Source organism: Leguminivora glycinivorella, chromosome 5 (assembly GCF_023078275.1).
Source record: "Leguminivora glycinivorella isolate SPB_JAAS2020 chromosome 5, LegGlyc_1.1, whole genome shotgun sequence".
Classification (NCBI taxonomy): domain Eukaryota; kingdom Metazoa; phylum Arthropoda; class Insecta; order Lepidoptera; family Tortricidae; genus Leguminivora; species Leguminivora glycinivorella.
This window is the reverse complement of record NC_062975.1, coordinates 2,595,510-2,611,340: the sequence shown is the minus strand read 5'-3', so window position 1 is coordinate 2,611,340 and position 15,831 is coordinate 2,595,510. Positions and strand designations below refer to the sequence as shown.

Sequence of the window (15,831 nt, the reverse complement as noted above, 5' to 3'; positions counted from 1 at the left end):
GTCACATTTGAGAAATTGGCAGTTTAACATATATCAAGTTAAATATATAAAAGAAAGTGCCCGTGTGGTGGCGGGTTAAGAATTTCACCACCCCCTTTCTTCCCGTGGGTGTCGTAGAAGGCGACTGTGGGATATGGGTTAAATTGTGCGTAGTTTCAACATAACCCCTTATTTGCAAGTTAAAACTTGAAAATGGGCCAAAAATACAGGCGTGATTGTATGTATGTATGTATATATAAAAGAAAATGGGCAATTCAAGTCTTAATCCTGAGTCGAGAAATGGCAGTCTATGCACTCTGACACATTTTACTTTGACAGTAATTCTCCATTTACTCGATCCTCTTTGATAAGTTTAGTTAGTTTCTTAGAGAAATTAATTGTATTTGATCTAAAAAAAAGTACCTAAAGTTAACGGAAATCAATGAAAACAGCTTGTATAGACTAATCTTTAAGTTCCCGGATGTATAGCGCTATAAGCGACTCCGGATCCGGTAACTCTAACAAATATCCGGTAAAGAATTGCGTCTCTGGAAGTTCTGTTTGTGAAATAAACAATTAGGTTTTTTACTGAGAAGCCTGACGTTTTCATAACTATCGAGACACGACGTTTCACAGTAATTTTTGTACTTATTATAAACCTATTAATTGCAAGAATAAAGCGGAAATTGTCTTGAGGTACCGCTGAGCGCTCTGAACATCAAATAGAATTTGCAGCGATTTTGTAAGTCTTGTCGCTTTCAGATAAAAGAGTTACGCAGCTACATAATTTTGCTAACAAATAATATTTGCATTTTACTAAATTACCTATAAGTTTCAACATTACATTACTCATAAATTACTCACCAGTCAGGCTGTTTCAATAGTTACATCATCCTGCTCCTTGCCTTATCCCGGCATTTGCCACGGCTCATGGAGCCTGGGGTCCGCTTTGACAACTAATCCCAAGATTTGGCGTAGGCACTAGTTTTACGAAAGCGACTGCCACCTGACCTTCCAACCCGAAGGGTAACTAGACCTTATTGGAATTAGTCCGATTTCCTCACGATGTTTTCCTTCACCGAAAAGCGACTGGCAAATATCAAATGATATTTTGCACATAAATTCCGAAAAACTCATTGATGCGAGCCGGGGTTCGAACCTGCGACCTCCGGAATGAGATTCAAACGTACTTACATGTTATCTATCACACCTAGTAATTTAAAAAACGTATAAAATTCCAGAACTTAGTGTGGAAGAGATCCATTTTGATTTTAGTCGAACAAATATCAAACACAAATAGGTACTTTCCTGTCCGTAAAACTCCTGCAGCTCCCAAGAATTTAAAAGCTTGTTAACAAACCTAAACATTCGTTACGTAGACACGATTGATTCTGTATAGAACGGAAGTTTATTTACACTTTCACGAACTCGTACGTAAAATGTTGAAATATGTCGAAACTAATACGTATGGCGCAGGTATTGCGTCAGCGTATACTCTAAAAACTTTGATAAGGTGTACAAATTGATATCATACACAATAGAAAAAGGGACCAAATCCACAAGTGACCGAACGGGAATCGAACGAGGGTCTCCACCTTGAGCTTACGCGGCTTACTTCATTACCACTAGACTATCCGGCCGCCGTGGTACCCGTCGAAAATTCGTGATACCCGTCAAAGTGTAAGGCCTGAGTGAGGATCATATTAGGCGTGCAGCAGGGCGAGGTGTGCGGCGTAAATGCCAAATAATTGAAGCTCATACAAGTGTCCTGAGTCGACACTGCTTAAGGTCAGACATGACGCAACGCGAGTTTTGGCGGCGCGGCGACGCGCCGCAAAAAATCTGCGTTGCGGTGCCGCACCGCGGATTTTTGCGGTGCGTCGACGCACCGCGAGTTCTTGCGTCGCGGTGCCGCGCCGCAGATTTCCTGCCGCAAAAACTGGCGGCGCGGCAACGCAACGCAGAATTTTTGCGGTGCGTCTCCGCAACGCGCCCATGTGGCGACGACTTTCGCGCGTCGCAATAAAATTCAATGTTGGCTGCTCGCGTGCGGTTCGCTTTTAGTGTAGGTAAGAATTTAGAATGGCACCATTTTGTGAATATCAAAGAAGTGAGCCTTCTGTACTTGTACTATTAAATATATTGTATATTCTGTGAGTGTACGTACTCTCGCCCGCCCCGCTGAACGCCACGCCAATTTAATTTAATACATAGTGCATGGCAGGTACCTAATAGATAATTTACGTTATTGTTATACGGTTTGGAACGTAGTCATTGGTTAAAGACAGCTAGTTAATTACCCTGTCAATAGATGAAAGCCTTTCATCCGTGCTAGCTTTGCCGCACGCATTACACACGCTCAGTAACTCTGGTACATATGTAATACATAAAACCTGCCTTATTCGAACTTTAGTAATACGACAACTAGCTCTGGATACGTAATGAATCGGTACGTCGGTGACTCGGTACCTATCAAAGGGTTTTTCTTAAAAAAAACGTTTTCATCACAACTCATGTGACACTTGAGTTCTAGGCGTCCATAGGTTACGGTGACCGCTTTCCATCAGGCGGACCGTATACATTTTTTGCCACCGACGTAGTATATAAAAAACGCTCACATATATCCTAAGTGGGTTTTCACATTATCCGATCCGATATCGGGTGTAGGACCGATGTAACATATATTTGAGCTGCCACTTTTTATTTTTTTCTTTGAAAACCTTCCTACATCCGATATTTGATCAGATAATGTGAAAACGCACTAACACACAGGCGAAGTTACCTATAAAAAAATCGTCCTCCCAAGGGAGTTATGTAATACTTAACTTTTTTATATCTATTTACATATTTTTTACATTGCGAGTGTGCTGGAAAGTATAGTGTGTAACTCGGGGCGTAAGAATATTCCAAACTTCCCCACGTTGCACAATGTAATTACCTACTATTTTTTGACACTGGCTCGACCGTATATTGTATCTTGAACTACTTTCTAATGTATATTGTAGTTCGAATCGAGCTGCTAGACACTAATCATAGTGTTTATGTAGGCGAGATTTAATACGAACCTTTTAACGCTTTGGTAACTCACGTAACTTGAGAAAATCCAAACTTTGATTAACTTTTCGTACACTGCCTGCATAATTCAATTCTATATTTAACCCCCCGACGCAAAAACGACGGGGTATTATAATTTTGACATGTCTGTCGGTCTGTCTGTCTGTTTGTCTATCTGTCTGTCTGTCTGTCTGTCCGTCTGTCTGTCTGTCTGTCTGTCCGTCTGTCTTTCTGTGTGTGTCTGTCTGTGGCATCGTAGCTCCCGAACGGATGAACCGATTTGGATTTAGTTTTTTTTTGTCTGAAAGCTGAGTTAGTCGGGAGTGTTCTTAGCCATGTTTCATGAAAATCGGTCTACTATGTCACGGTCGGGGGTTTTTTCAAAATTTTAATCTTGTGGTTGGGTTATTACTAGCTTTTTCCCGCGGCTACATAGGCTACTTTTTGTCTCTTTCTAACGCGCTCGCGTTAGAAAGAGACAAAAAGTAGCCTATGTCACTCTCCATCCCTTCAACTATTTCCACTTAAAAAATAACGTCAATTCGTCGCTCCGTTTTGTCGTGAAAGACGGACAAACAAACAGACACACACACTTTCCCATTTATAATATTAGTATGGATTTCAAGCATAGGCATTTCTGCATAAATATGACATGACATGTCTTACCATACCATAGTTAGTCAATCATATATCTTGCTATTGATAACAATGGTAACTGTAGAGTCCACTGAACAAAATCAATCACGTGAGTGGATTAAAAAACTGTGTAAAATCCCTGTACGCTTATAAACAGACAGATTGAGATATTAATCAAATAGGAGCCTGATTGACCGTCGCTTGATGCATGCTTTTATTCAATTACCAGAATGTGGCACTATTTTGCGACAACCTGATAAAATTAAACTGCTAAACTACCTGATAAAATTAAATGGCTTAACTCTAGAATTATTAATTATTTACTGGAACCAACAGCACATGAAACTTATTAGCAGTTACAATACAAACAGGAGGCCAATAATTGAACTATAATTATTATAGGTTCTCGGAGATAGAAATCTTATTAAGAATTATTTTATTATTTAGACTCCATCAATACATGATTTCTCTGGCAAGCTACAACTTTATCACTTTTTATTTATTTTTCTCCTTCTACTCAATGTTATCCCAGTGTTTTCCAGGGTCCGCTTTCCTAATATTTCTTTATTGCATGGTATCATTGGTATCTATTTCAGCGTAAAATTTATGATTTACCTAAGTTACCTTCTGTACAATGCCATACCATATACAAAATATTTAAAATGTTTTTGGCGAAATATTTCCTTTAAAGTCCAGTTTTGCAGTTAGTTTTCGAAATAAAGTCAATAAACCACATGGAACTTTCTAGTTTACATGTACGTCATGCAATTTTGATGTGAACGTATCATGGCATGTCAATTATGTATTGGTCTCTGACACTCGTGCGATAAGTTTGACGACGTGGTGAGAGTCTCGTGAGAATCAGATGAGAGTTAGTCATTGATAGTTACATCAGAAAGTAATGTAATGTATCATCTTCTATGTCTATAAATGAGTCAACTTGAAGTATTTCCTTACTAATTTCCTGACAGTTTTGTATCTTATGGATGCGATTAGGTAACTATCTACTTTGATCCCATAATTGATTAGGTACATTATTGGTAAGTGGATAAACTCAGAATGAGTGTTCAAAAAGTAATAAGGAAAAAAAATCGGTTAAAAATTTTTCAAGCTAAATACATTAAGGTCCACTTGCACCAACAACTCAGGGTTAGTGAGCTGTCATCTGTCAAATTCCATATAAAATGTTGGGTTAACCCTCAGGTTAACCCTTCATTTTCGTTGGTGCAAGTGGCCCTAAGTGGTACGGATCGATTCACTAAAGCTAACGCGGTTTTATTTATACCTATGAGAATTCTAACGGCTCAGTACAAAATCTCAAGCCAGGTTATGAATTTTCCTTATACGCGCGAATCGTTCAGTCAAGCAAGATATTAAATATCGATGCGGACAATTTGCCAAAAGTATATATGCACGGCTTTATTGCTTCTACTTTAAGGTTGTAGATATATATTTTTGGCACCTTATCCGCATCTATATTTAATACGATGACTATACCCGCTCAGCCGGCTTATCCGAACCACGTTTGATAGCACTCGTTTATCGACGGCACTCGCACAGTCAACATTATTACACAACGTAAACATATTACGCGTCCTGCACATGATTGCCGCGACGGTATATCGCCGCGACATTGATCACACGTTCTATTCTAATTGTATATTTTCGACGTAAAAAGAAGCGCTGAAGCGCTTGTGGCCTAGCGGCAAGAGCGTGCGACTTTTAATCCGGAGGTTGCGGGTTCGAGCCCCAATGGCCAATAAGTTTTTCGGAATTTATGTGCGAAATGTCATTTGATATTTGCCAGTCGCTTTTTGGTGAAGGAAAACATCGTGAGGAAAACTGACTAATCCTAATGAGGCTTAGTAGTTACCCTTCGGGTTGGAACATCGACATAAGCACGGGTAGTCTATCTCACGGCGACATAATCTCGTGCCAATCATACAATGGCGGTACATAATTCTATTGATTGTATTTTATTTATTTACGAAGACGCGCTCTTTGACTCGTAATGTCATGTTATGAATGGTTACATTTGACAAATCTGTGCGTCATCGTGGATTTCCTGGATGACATGAATGTGATCCGAGATAGGAGCACAGCGGGCCTAGCCGAAGTGACAATCACTGGAGCTGCGATCGATACGGAGTCTGTAAGGAGAGCTACGCTTACAAAGCATAGGCGGTTGTCACATTGGCTAGACACCCAGGATCGTGGCGGGCGTCACGTCTGCCAGCGGGGCTGGATTGATTGGGCTAGCTATAGTAGGTATAACTTTACGTATTGCGAGATAACATTTAATTCATTGCTAACTAGGACAACAACATGTTAGCGATGCGTAAAAGGGAAACGTAGTGTCTATTGTTATCTATAGCTCTGATATTTTCGAATACCTACCGATAAAATGATTTAACTTACTCATTATATTATGTAACGTTACGAACATCTATTCGATTCTACAATATGTTCTATTAGCTTTTGACTTTAGATGAAGCAGCTGATTGTGTGCAAAATAGTATTTTATACAATCGTGATATAATACAAAGCTTTTCAGTCGAGTACCATGTTTAGGCCACGAAGCTTGCTGAGTGGCCTAATAGTACGGTACGAGAATGAAAAGCTTAATTATATCACTATTGTATACAATACTTTTTCTACGAGTCATCATCTTCATCATCAATGGACGGAAATATCATCATTCATGCAAGTTAAAATTAATGTCAATAGAGTCGTTCACCGTTGTATCAACATTGAATTACCTAGCAACCAATTGTTTGTAATAACCGTCTCTGATTGGCCGATAACGCGACAGATAAAAAAAAATGTGTTTCAGAATCAGGAAAATTTGCCAGGTATCGCAAATTAGTATAGAAAATGTATGAAGTTCTATTTTTGAAATTATTACAGTTAACTAAAGTCAACTATAATGAGCTTATTATAATTGAGTCGGAACTGCCATAGAGTATCCAACACTGAAAAGTTAGCACTTATAGTTTAGTCTGTGGTGCCCTAATTGACAGATTATAGTCGACAAGTAGAAAATAGTACATTACGATACAAGTGCGTAAAAAAGGAAGTTCGAAACGAGTGGCGATAAATTAAAACACGACCGAAGGGAGTGTTTTAAATCGACACGAGTTACGAATTTCCTTTTCGCACGTGTATCGTACGACGTTTTTCAGTACAGGTGAGCCTCCAAAGTTTCGACCTGGCATATAATGAACCACTTCTCGCACTTGTGCGTAAAAAAAACAACATCTGTACTGAAAAAATATTTATGTCAGAAGTCAGAACATATATGGCCCTGGCCCCATATATTTCACGACTTCTCTTTCCGAATCTACTCTATTCTATAGGTATTCTATTTGTATTATGTAATATCATGTGTAACATTGTAAAAAACGATCTGTCCAATAGTATTCGATTATCAAGTGTAGGAAGTAATTTAAATTTTATTACATCAGTTATTAGTTGGTAGTCATATTTTATTTAAACCTAAATACTTCCTGAATTGAATCAAATAAGATATCACACATACTTCATACATATACATAAACTATATCGATAAATAAATAAACCGTAACGATATAAGGTTTGTATAAACAGCATATTATATAAATGAGTGGTTGCCGCAAAAAATGTAGGTCATGGCTGTAGCCTGTGGACGATCCGTTGTCCGCAACAAACAACTGAACACACATTGGATTTTAAAATGTATTATTTACAATAAAATTTACGCAGCAAACGAAAGTTCACTTTAATTTTCTAATCGAAATTTTGCCAAATCGTGTATTTATTTGTGTGTGAATTTTGTCATTCACCATAATGCACAGATTTGTCAAATCCAAGACATATATAACTCTGTATAGACAGATAAAGTCTAAGAAAAAAACGTACCTCAGTACCATACAGAAAAAGGTACGGTGGCCTAGATGGCATTACACCTTTGGGGTACGCTCATCTAATTGGCGCTAATATTAATATTAAGGTTTAAGAACTTTTTTATTTCTCAAAGAAGATATATACAACTTCACTTATATGAGAATTAAATTACTTATAGTTTAGCATGCATAACATATTATTGTACGCTATGTTTACAATTACAAAATTCGATTCGAGTGACTGTGTGTAGGTAAAATTATTACAATATACACGCAGTAGTTATATTAGCAATATGAAATTTTTAACAAAAATTATCCAAAATTTAAACTTACGGTTTTTTTTTCTGATATGTAATATTATATATGTAATATTAAACTATATGTGTAATACTTAATTAAAAACGTTTTTAAAATGTGAACCTTTAGTTTTTTCTTAAAGATGTTTATCGACGCTGCACTACGAATTTCGTTCGGTAAATTATTGTAAAGTTTTGACCCCTCTCGAGTGATACTTTTCTGACCAAAATGATTTGTGCGCGCATTTGATAATGCTAGACTGTTCGAACGTCGAGTATTCCGCAGGTCTTTTTCACTGTTAGTCATGAATATTAGCTGTGATTGTACTTCGTTATTTATTATTTTATGAATCAGAACACAGGTCTTGTAGATATAGTTTTGTCGTAAAGTAAAAATTTTAGTTTCGTTATATATATTGGTTGTAGGTGTAAGATTATCGAAATTAAATAGGGTCTTAATCAGTTTATTTTGTGTTCTTTGTAATTTATTCATGTTAGTTTTAGCTGCAGTTCCCCATACCTCTATTAGGTAGTCTAAGTGCGGTTTAACCAGGACATTATACACTTGGTAACGGATTGGCCGTGGGACACAGCCAGCCATTCTTCGTAATGCTCCCGATACAGAGATTATTTTAGTTTTTAGTTTTTGTAGATGTGGCTGCCATGTTAGGCCGCTGTCAAGTATTAGTCCTAAGTATTTTTCATGTTTACTCTCGTTTATAATTTGTCCATTTATGGTCAAGCTAGCTTTTTTTTGATAGGTTTGTTTTTTGCCACAGTTTCGTTTTCTTTTAACCCCTTATTTGCCAAGAGTGGCCCTGAAGCTTTAGTAGTTTCATGTGCTCTGCCTACCCCTTTATGGGATACAGGCGTGATTGTATGTATGTATGTATGTTGTTTTTTGCTGAGAACACTATATAAGATGTTTTTGCAGTATTAATGGTGAGAAGATTATTTTCAAACCATTTGCTTAAAATTTCTAGATCCGGTTGTGCCTGTTTCTGGATATCCTCCATTGTTTCACCATAGTAGAACAGATATGTATCATCTGCGTATAAAGTAATATCAGCAGTCAGTCCTGTGTTAGTTAGATCGTTAATATAGATGGTAAATATCAAATATTTGACATTTTAAAACATATCAAGCTAAGAATATGGGCCAAATTGTCAAAACTGAGGTTCAAAAGTTTTAAGCCAAGTCAAGAGATGGCAATCTATGCACTGTGATTACACATTTTACTTCGACAGTAACTCTCTATAATACTCGATCCTCTTTGGTCAAATCTAACCGTTACGAACAAATGTCTTTGTGTACGGATTACATTTAAATTTTATCTTGGGTATATTTCAATTAATATATTTGGGTATGGCTTAAATATTATGTTATGTATCATACATGTAATCCTTGCCTAATCCACATAGGGTTAGTAATTAGGATATACCTTAGGATTTCACGTTCATACGCCTATTATAACTGCAAGAAATACAAACAGCGCATTGTTCCATATAAGCCCTAGGTCAAAACCATTTTAAGACGTAATTGATTAAACATGTTCCTACATATTTAATCATACCTTTTGGAACGCCCACAGATATTGGGCGAATAAAGGCCAATGAATACAAACCTTAACCCAAACCGTGAATCACATTAATCAAAAAGGAATCCGTATGAATTCGTATCACCCCGTTTTCCTCATCCGAATTTAAATTTCCTCAGTTACCTTGAATCAGATACGCAGAATAGAAGATGAGGGTTTTAGTATGTTCAGGGCACGGGAATATATTTCGCAGAATGAAAAGTGACAAAATGAAAAAAACAAAGGTTTTTTCCAGTGAATGACTCACCGGAATGCAGTTAGCCTGCTGGCCGAGATTGCATTGTCCTGTATTGCATGTGCGCTCTAAATACTTACAATATGAAAAAGCAATTTTACTATTTTCATTTAACGGAAATGTATAAATAAAACTTATTGGTAAAACACTATGGCCCGAAAAATATGGTGACACGCGAAAGTATTCTTGCTCTACTTAGTCGGAATCCAGAAGACTATGCTCTTACTTCGCGCTCCTGATTCCTGACAGAGAATATTTTCTGAAAATAATTACAATAGTTCCTACCTACGCGCTCGTTTGTTCTTCATAAATCATAATATTTCACTAAATTGTCTAAAACATTCCATTAGCAACTAATACTCTTACCTAATTGCTTTTAGGCCTAGAAAGGCATACTCGTATTTCTAGTTTCTGGGCCGCATGAAAATTATAGTGAATATTGTAATTAAATTCCACGGAATTACTAAATTATTATCGGGCAACTCATAACCGATTTTAATCTACAGTTTCAGTTGTTTGTTGTATTTTCACATGTTGACCGGATCAAAGAATATTGACATTAAAACCGAAATAAATTACACATATGAAAGAAAAAAGTAAGTAGTGTGACTACTTTAAAATAGCACAAGTACATATTGATGATAGAGATATTGAGCTCTAACTCGACAAATTGCATCAATTTTATTTTACTAACCGATCCTTTTGCTTGGTAAAGTTGGCCCCTTGATTTCCATGAATCCCGATATAATGTTTCCCCTGGTTGTTCTTACCCTAGTCCTAGTTGTTCAGATCAACCCGCCATCCATGTGGGCCTGCCCCGACAATGTCTCTACCGGAGGGTTTCTTAACCTTTATATTTATAGTCACAATTAATGAATTCTCGTCAAGTTCAGTAATCAGTAACTACTAACTGGCCTTCCTGTGGACCCTGAAAAACACGCTGTTTTTAGTGGACCACACCGTGACGGATTTTCTAATCTAAATTTTCCGTAAGCTTTAGGTACTGCGATAACCTCCATATCGCGGTGATTGTCAAGCGCATGAATAGCTTTATCTGTTGCTATTTGTGTGTTCAGGTCATTTCCACGATTGTTCCATAAAAGTCTATTTTCGTTCATATTTGTTTGCCTACTGGTAACGTCACAGTTGCTAATGATATTTGTTTATCTTTTCTTCTTTTGTCATTTTGATGCGAATGCGTTACACTAGGCTGTAAAGATGGGTGATTGATTTATGGTTTTTTTTTAAGTAGGTACATATTATTTAACTACAGGAAAGAGTGTTGGGAAATTAATTAGAATGTTCTATGAATAGGTATGGTATTTAAGTTTTGCATTGAGGATATATTAGTGAATCATATAAATTTTCCTTCTTGTTAAATTAAACTCAGTTATTATTATGCTATATTTAACCAATAATACTACGAAAAGAAATAAATAAGCGTTCCACATCATTTCCTTCAATCGACTTTAATAGAATCCGCTAACACAGACACTGTAAGAAATGAAGATCTTGTATAAGTACCTACTTACTTATTTAATTTTACAATGCCGAATTGGAATTTCTAGATTGAGAATTATAGATTACATTTTACGAGGATCTTTGTGGGACATGTAATTTGGACGATAAGTAAATTTTGTACACTCATTCTTGAAGCTTCACAGGCATCAGTATAATACATTAAATCAAAATTCGCCGTCATCGTATAAATAAACGTAAACGTAAACTGCCAGTGGTAAATTAGGTCCGCAAAAAACGTCAAAATTACTGATATTGCCTACTGGGGTTATACAATTTGCGAGCATATGCCAATTGATGATTTATCAAACCCATTTAGTTATACATAAGTATTTAAATACTATACCTATTTTCCTGTTCAAACGTCATCAAAATAAATATGAGGTGTCGCTTTTATACGTCACCGTCATATGATCATATCATGTGACGTCGTGGAGGAGGGGCGCTAGGAGTTACCCGTGACAGATTCCTGTGTACGTAGCCGAATGGCACTAACGCTCACGAAACGAAACGCTCGTAGATATCTATCTCTATCACTCTTGCGTATTGGCGCGACAGAGCCAAACTAAGTTTCGTGGCGTTTCGTTTTCGTTTCACTTCGCATAAATGCCATTCGGCTACGGCACCTGATGTGAGCGGTCCCATGAAAATTACTTGTGTTTTTAAAGTTTGTATATTTTGCAATAATATACAAACAGGATAGTGGGTACAGCAAAGAAACTGGAAGACAACACAAATTTGCCACTTTGTAATATTTAGGTACTCGTATTTGTCAGGCTATACGTTTCTTTTTGTAAGTTTAATACGTAAATCAAATGTATATACTGTCATTACCATACTAAGGGATGAAATGTACTATATAAAAATTATCTTAACCACGAAGTAACTTTAAACATACTTACTTAGTACCTAACTTATTTTTTCATAGCGTCATACATATATCCAGTGAAAGTATTCTTCTAAGTAACAACATGTCCGAGAAGGAAAAATTTTATGAACAGGCCCCGTAGCCGAATAGCATTTCTGCGACGCGAAACGAAAACGAAACGCCACGAAAGGTAGTCTGGCTCTGTCGCGCCAATACGCAAGAGCGATAGAGATAGATAGCTACGAGCGTTTCGTGAGCGTTTGTGCATTCGGCTATACGAGTAAGTTAGATCAAAAGTCATAACATAAATCATAACTTTCTATTTCTATGTGTATTTTTATTTATTTAGTAGGTAATTTACTCAGGTACTGAATTAATTTGATTCGTTGATGTGTCAACACAACCTAAATCATAAATTTATCAGTAACCTGAACAATAATACTTAGTATTTTTATGCGTCGTACTATCGCATGATAAATTGCATTGTTTGTAAACATTGCATATTTTCCCTGAACAAAAATGTTGAAATAAAAAACCAATAGGTGTACAAACCCACTGGCACATATTCCAGGTAAGTTACCTACGGCCGTTCTAATGGGCACAATTGCATTGTCACGACTTTATATTTCCCCTCTGACTAAAACTTGTAATAGGCTACTTGACCCTTTTTTAAAGTCTGTCTTATATGATAAAGTACTGTCCAATTAACCTTAATAAAATATTACCATATTTTATTATGACTACCAGCGAAAAAGTATACTTTTACGTAATCAGGCGCAAACAACACAGTCATGCTAATCTATAGATTATCTGGGCATCAGGTCATTCTATTCGAAAACAACATTTTCTGACTTTTTAAGTTTGAAAGAATAGAGTTCAATATGTCAGTTATTGTTTTGACATACAGTAAGGTTCGAATTCGACGACGTCACTACATCGCTGACAGCGTTTTCGGTGGCCAAAATGAATAAAAAATTACACACATTTTGTAATCGAAAATAACCCAAAATCTATAAATACTTATTGTTTTTTTATGTCAAATACTACAGAAGACAATCATTTATTGTGTCAAATTCGATATGAGTCTAGTAACCTATAGGTACCACAGAATATAATTATATAATACCATCACAATCTTCATATCGCGATACGCGATTTCCAAATCTCAAAAGCTGGACGTACCTAATCAGTTCGTCTGTAAGTGTGTTTTTTTTATGTTTGTTCCCTCATTTCTGGACCGATATTGAATCAATAAAATTATCTAACAAATATCTAGTTCAACAATATCAATATCAATATCTAGTCTATTTCAGTTTAAATATCTAGTTATTTATTACACATTCAACACTTGAATCTTGGCATTCTCTACCAGTCAAGCATAGAGGTATGCAATCTGAAAATGAGTCTAGTTGGGCATCATAAAATAGTACAACTAAACATTTTCTTCCTCTTCTACACATATTAAAAAAACACACACACACATTTAATTTCATTCACAAGCATCTGCCACCAGCTTTCCCAATAGAAGTCGGTTTTTTCTTACGGTATTACGGTAACTAGTTTTTACATATTTGTATTATGTACTTATGGTATATGCTGGTCTAAAGGGTCGTGACCCTTACTGCTAAACCGAATAGTTCAATTTTCCGTAAGGGGCATTTATTTCTGCTATGAACAGTTAAACAAACATATTATTTTTGAGTCATGGTTTTCATATACCTATAGGGTTTACTGGTGAAACCCGATAAATCGAGATAATTTGTCCTTGAAATAACAACATTGTGGAAATTGCACATAGTTCGAATTTCAAAAACCAGTTTGATCAACTTATCGGGTTTCACCAGTAAACTCTCGAATACGTAGTTCCTTATTTAAATACAGTACCCATATAGCGGCATTTGACCTTACATTTTGTGTAAAAGTAATCAAATACATCTACATACAATAAAAATGTTAATCTAATTCTATACCTTCGCTAAATACTCATCTTTTCGCATTAGGTATATTAATTGGTTACGATCTCGAGTCGTAATAAGCGATTATGCGATTATCCGTGGGGATTTCTGGATGATCCATACGACTCTGTAGCGACGCTGAGTAGAATTCTTAATCAGCCATATTCAGCAGATAGGTAGTACTTAATTACTACAAATCAAATAACGTACACAAGTTCACTCATGCCTGTGTTATCATAAGGAGAAGGCGGAGCACATAATACTGCTCAAGTGCCACTTTTAGCAATTAAGGCAAAATAAGGAACGATTTGATTGCTCTGTAGTAAGTGCCAATAGTGATATTAAACGTAGAGCAAACCTATTCAATTTTATCTTTATTGCGAGCTACCATTTACTGTAACTGATTTGTAACATAGAAAATCTTACGAAAGTATGCGTCATCAACTTTGACTTTTCAGAAAAGTGAATCACTTCTCGGAAGTCTGACTCGGGCATTATTTTCACGTTTTCACTCCGACCGGGTGACCGTCATTCCACTTAGCTTTACACCGAAATCTTTGGACACTCTCCAGAATGTCTAATAGAATAATAACCCCCAACTTTCATTATCTGAAATTATGCAAATGTGTTCCAGTAAGAGGTTTTGTTCTTTACAGAATTCGGGGAATCTTATATAATTTATCTGGCGCTGTGACCTACTTACAAATGTTTTGTTATTTGGTTAGTTTTAATGACGGCGGACACAAAACAACTCTCACTGACAACGACACGGATGGTCCGGATCTCGATTAGAGCTTTTAGATACGTCAAACATTAGGTCTAGTCGCCATATAGATAGATCGGATATGTTTTGGTAAAAACTAAGTTGCTGCAAACAAAATTGTTAATTTTGACATAGACATCTCCGATACATATCATACCCAGAGAAACTATTAATTACGTATTTGAAGTTCGAATCTGGTTGTATGTCGTCAGCGAGCGAAAATCACTGTCCCGTGAAGTGACACTCAGAACTCGCGTTTTTATGCAACCGCCTAATTCGCTTTATTATGAAGTATCTGTTCCTTTCGGATAAATTTAACTCTTTTATTTCCTTTTACCGGAGGTGATTGTTACGGCAAAAACTGCAATCACGATTGGTTACCAACTTAGACTTGACGAGCTAAGAATAGAATTGGATTTACAGAGATAATTCGGTATAATTACAAAATGCCTTTATCGCATGTTTATTGTCTGTCTTCGAAATAATTATCTTTGTGACGATGACGTGAGCAGGAATAACTGCCTACTACTAAACTCTATCACTTTATGATTATGACTATCCAAAAACATGAACAAACAATATTTTTCCACTAATACTAAAGTTTGTAAGATTAAGAAGATTGTATGTAGTTGAACCTCGGAAGAGTCGGAAGTGGACTTCCTAATCTAAGCTGACATGGGATAATATCTCAAGCCACAAGGTTATAGAAAACTGTGTCAAGTACACGTTTAGAATTTTACACAAGATACAAAATCTTATGTCACGCTCGGCGTTAGTTGATGGATTAGCCGACCGCCCGGCAACCGTGCCCGACGGGACCAAAAACGTATCAGTTACCCGCGCAGCTTTTATCGCGTTGGCGTTGCTAGGCCACCTGCGTTGCCGTATCGTCGTTATCCAACTTTATCTTGTTTACAATTATTCAATAAAATACTAATTATTCGTCACTTTATTCATTTGAAACTCGCGGGATCTCGTTATTCCGGTTTTCGTCGCACCTACAGCAAAGACTGCAGACGTTTTAATTGCATCTAGATTAAAGCAGCCAT

The 15,831-nt window shown here is 36.6% G+C and overlaps 1 protein-coding gene across 1 annotated transcript in view; it reads left to right on the top strand.

The window, feature by feature from the left end:
* Positions 1 to 15,831, top strand: part of LOC125226452 (cAMP-specific 3',5'-cyclic phosphodiesterase-like) — a 729,130-nt gene that overhangs the window by 702,113 nt on the left and 11,186 nt on the right. The gene's annotated exons all lie outside the window — the stretch shown is intronic.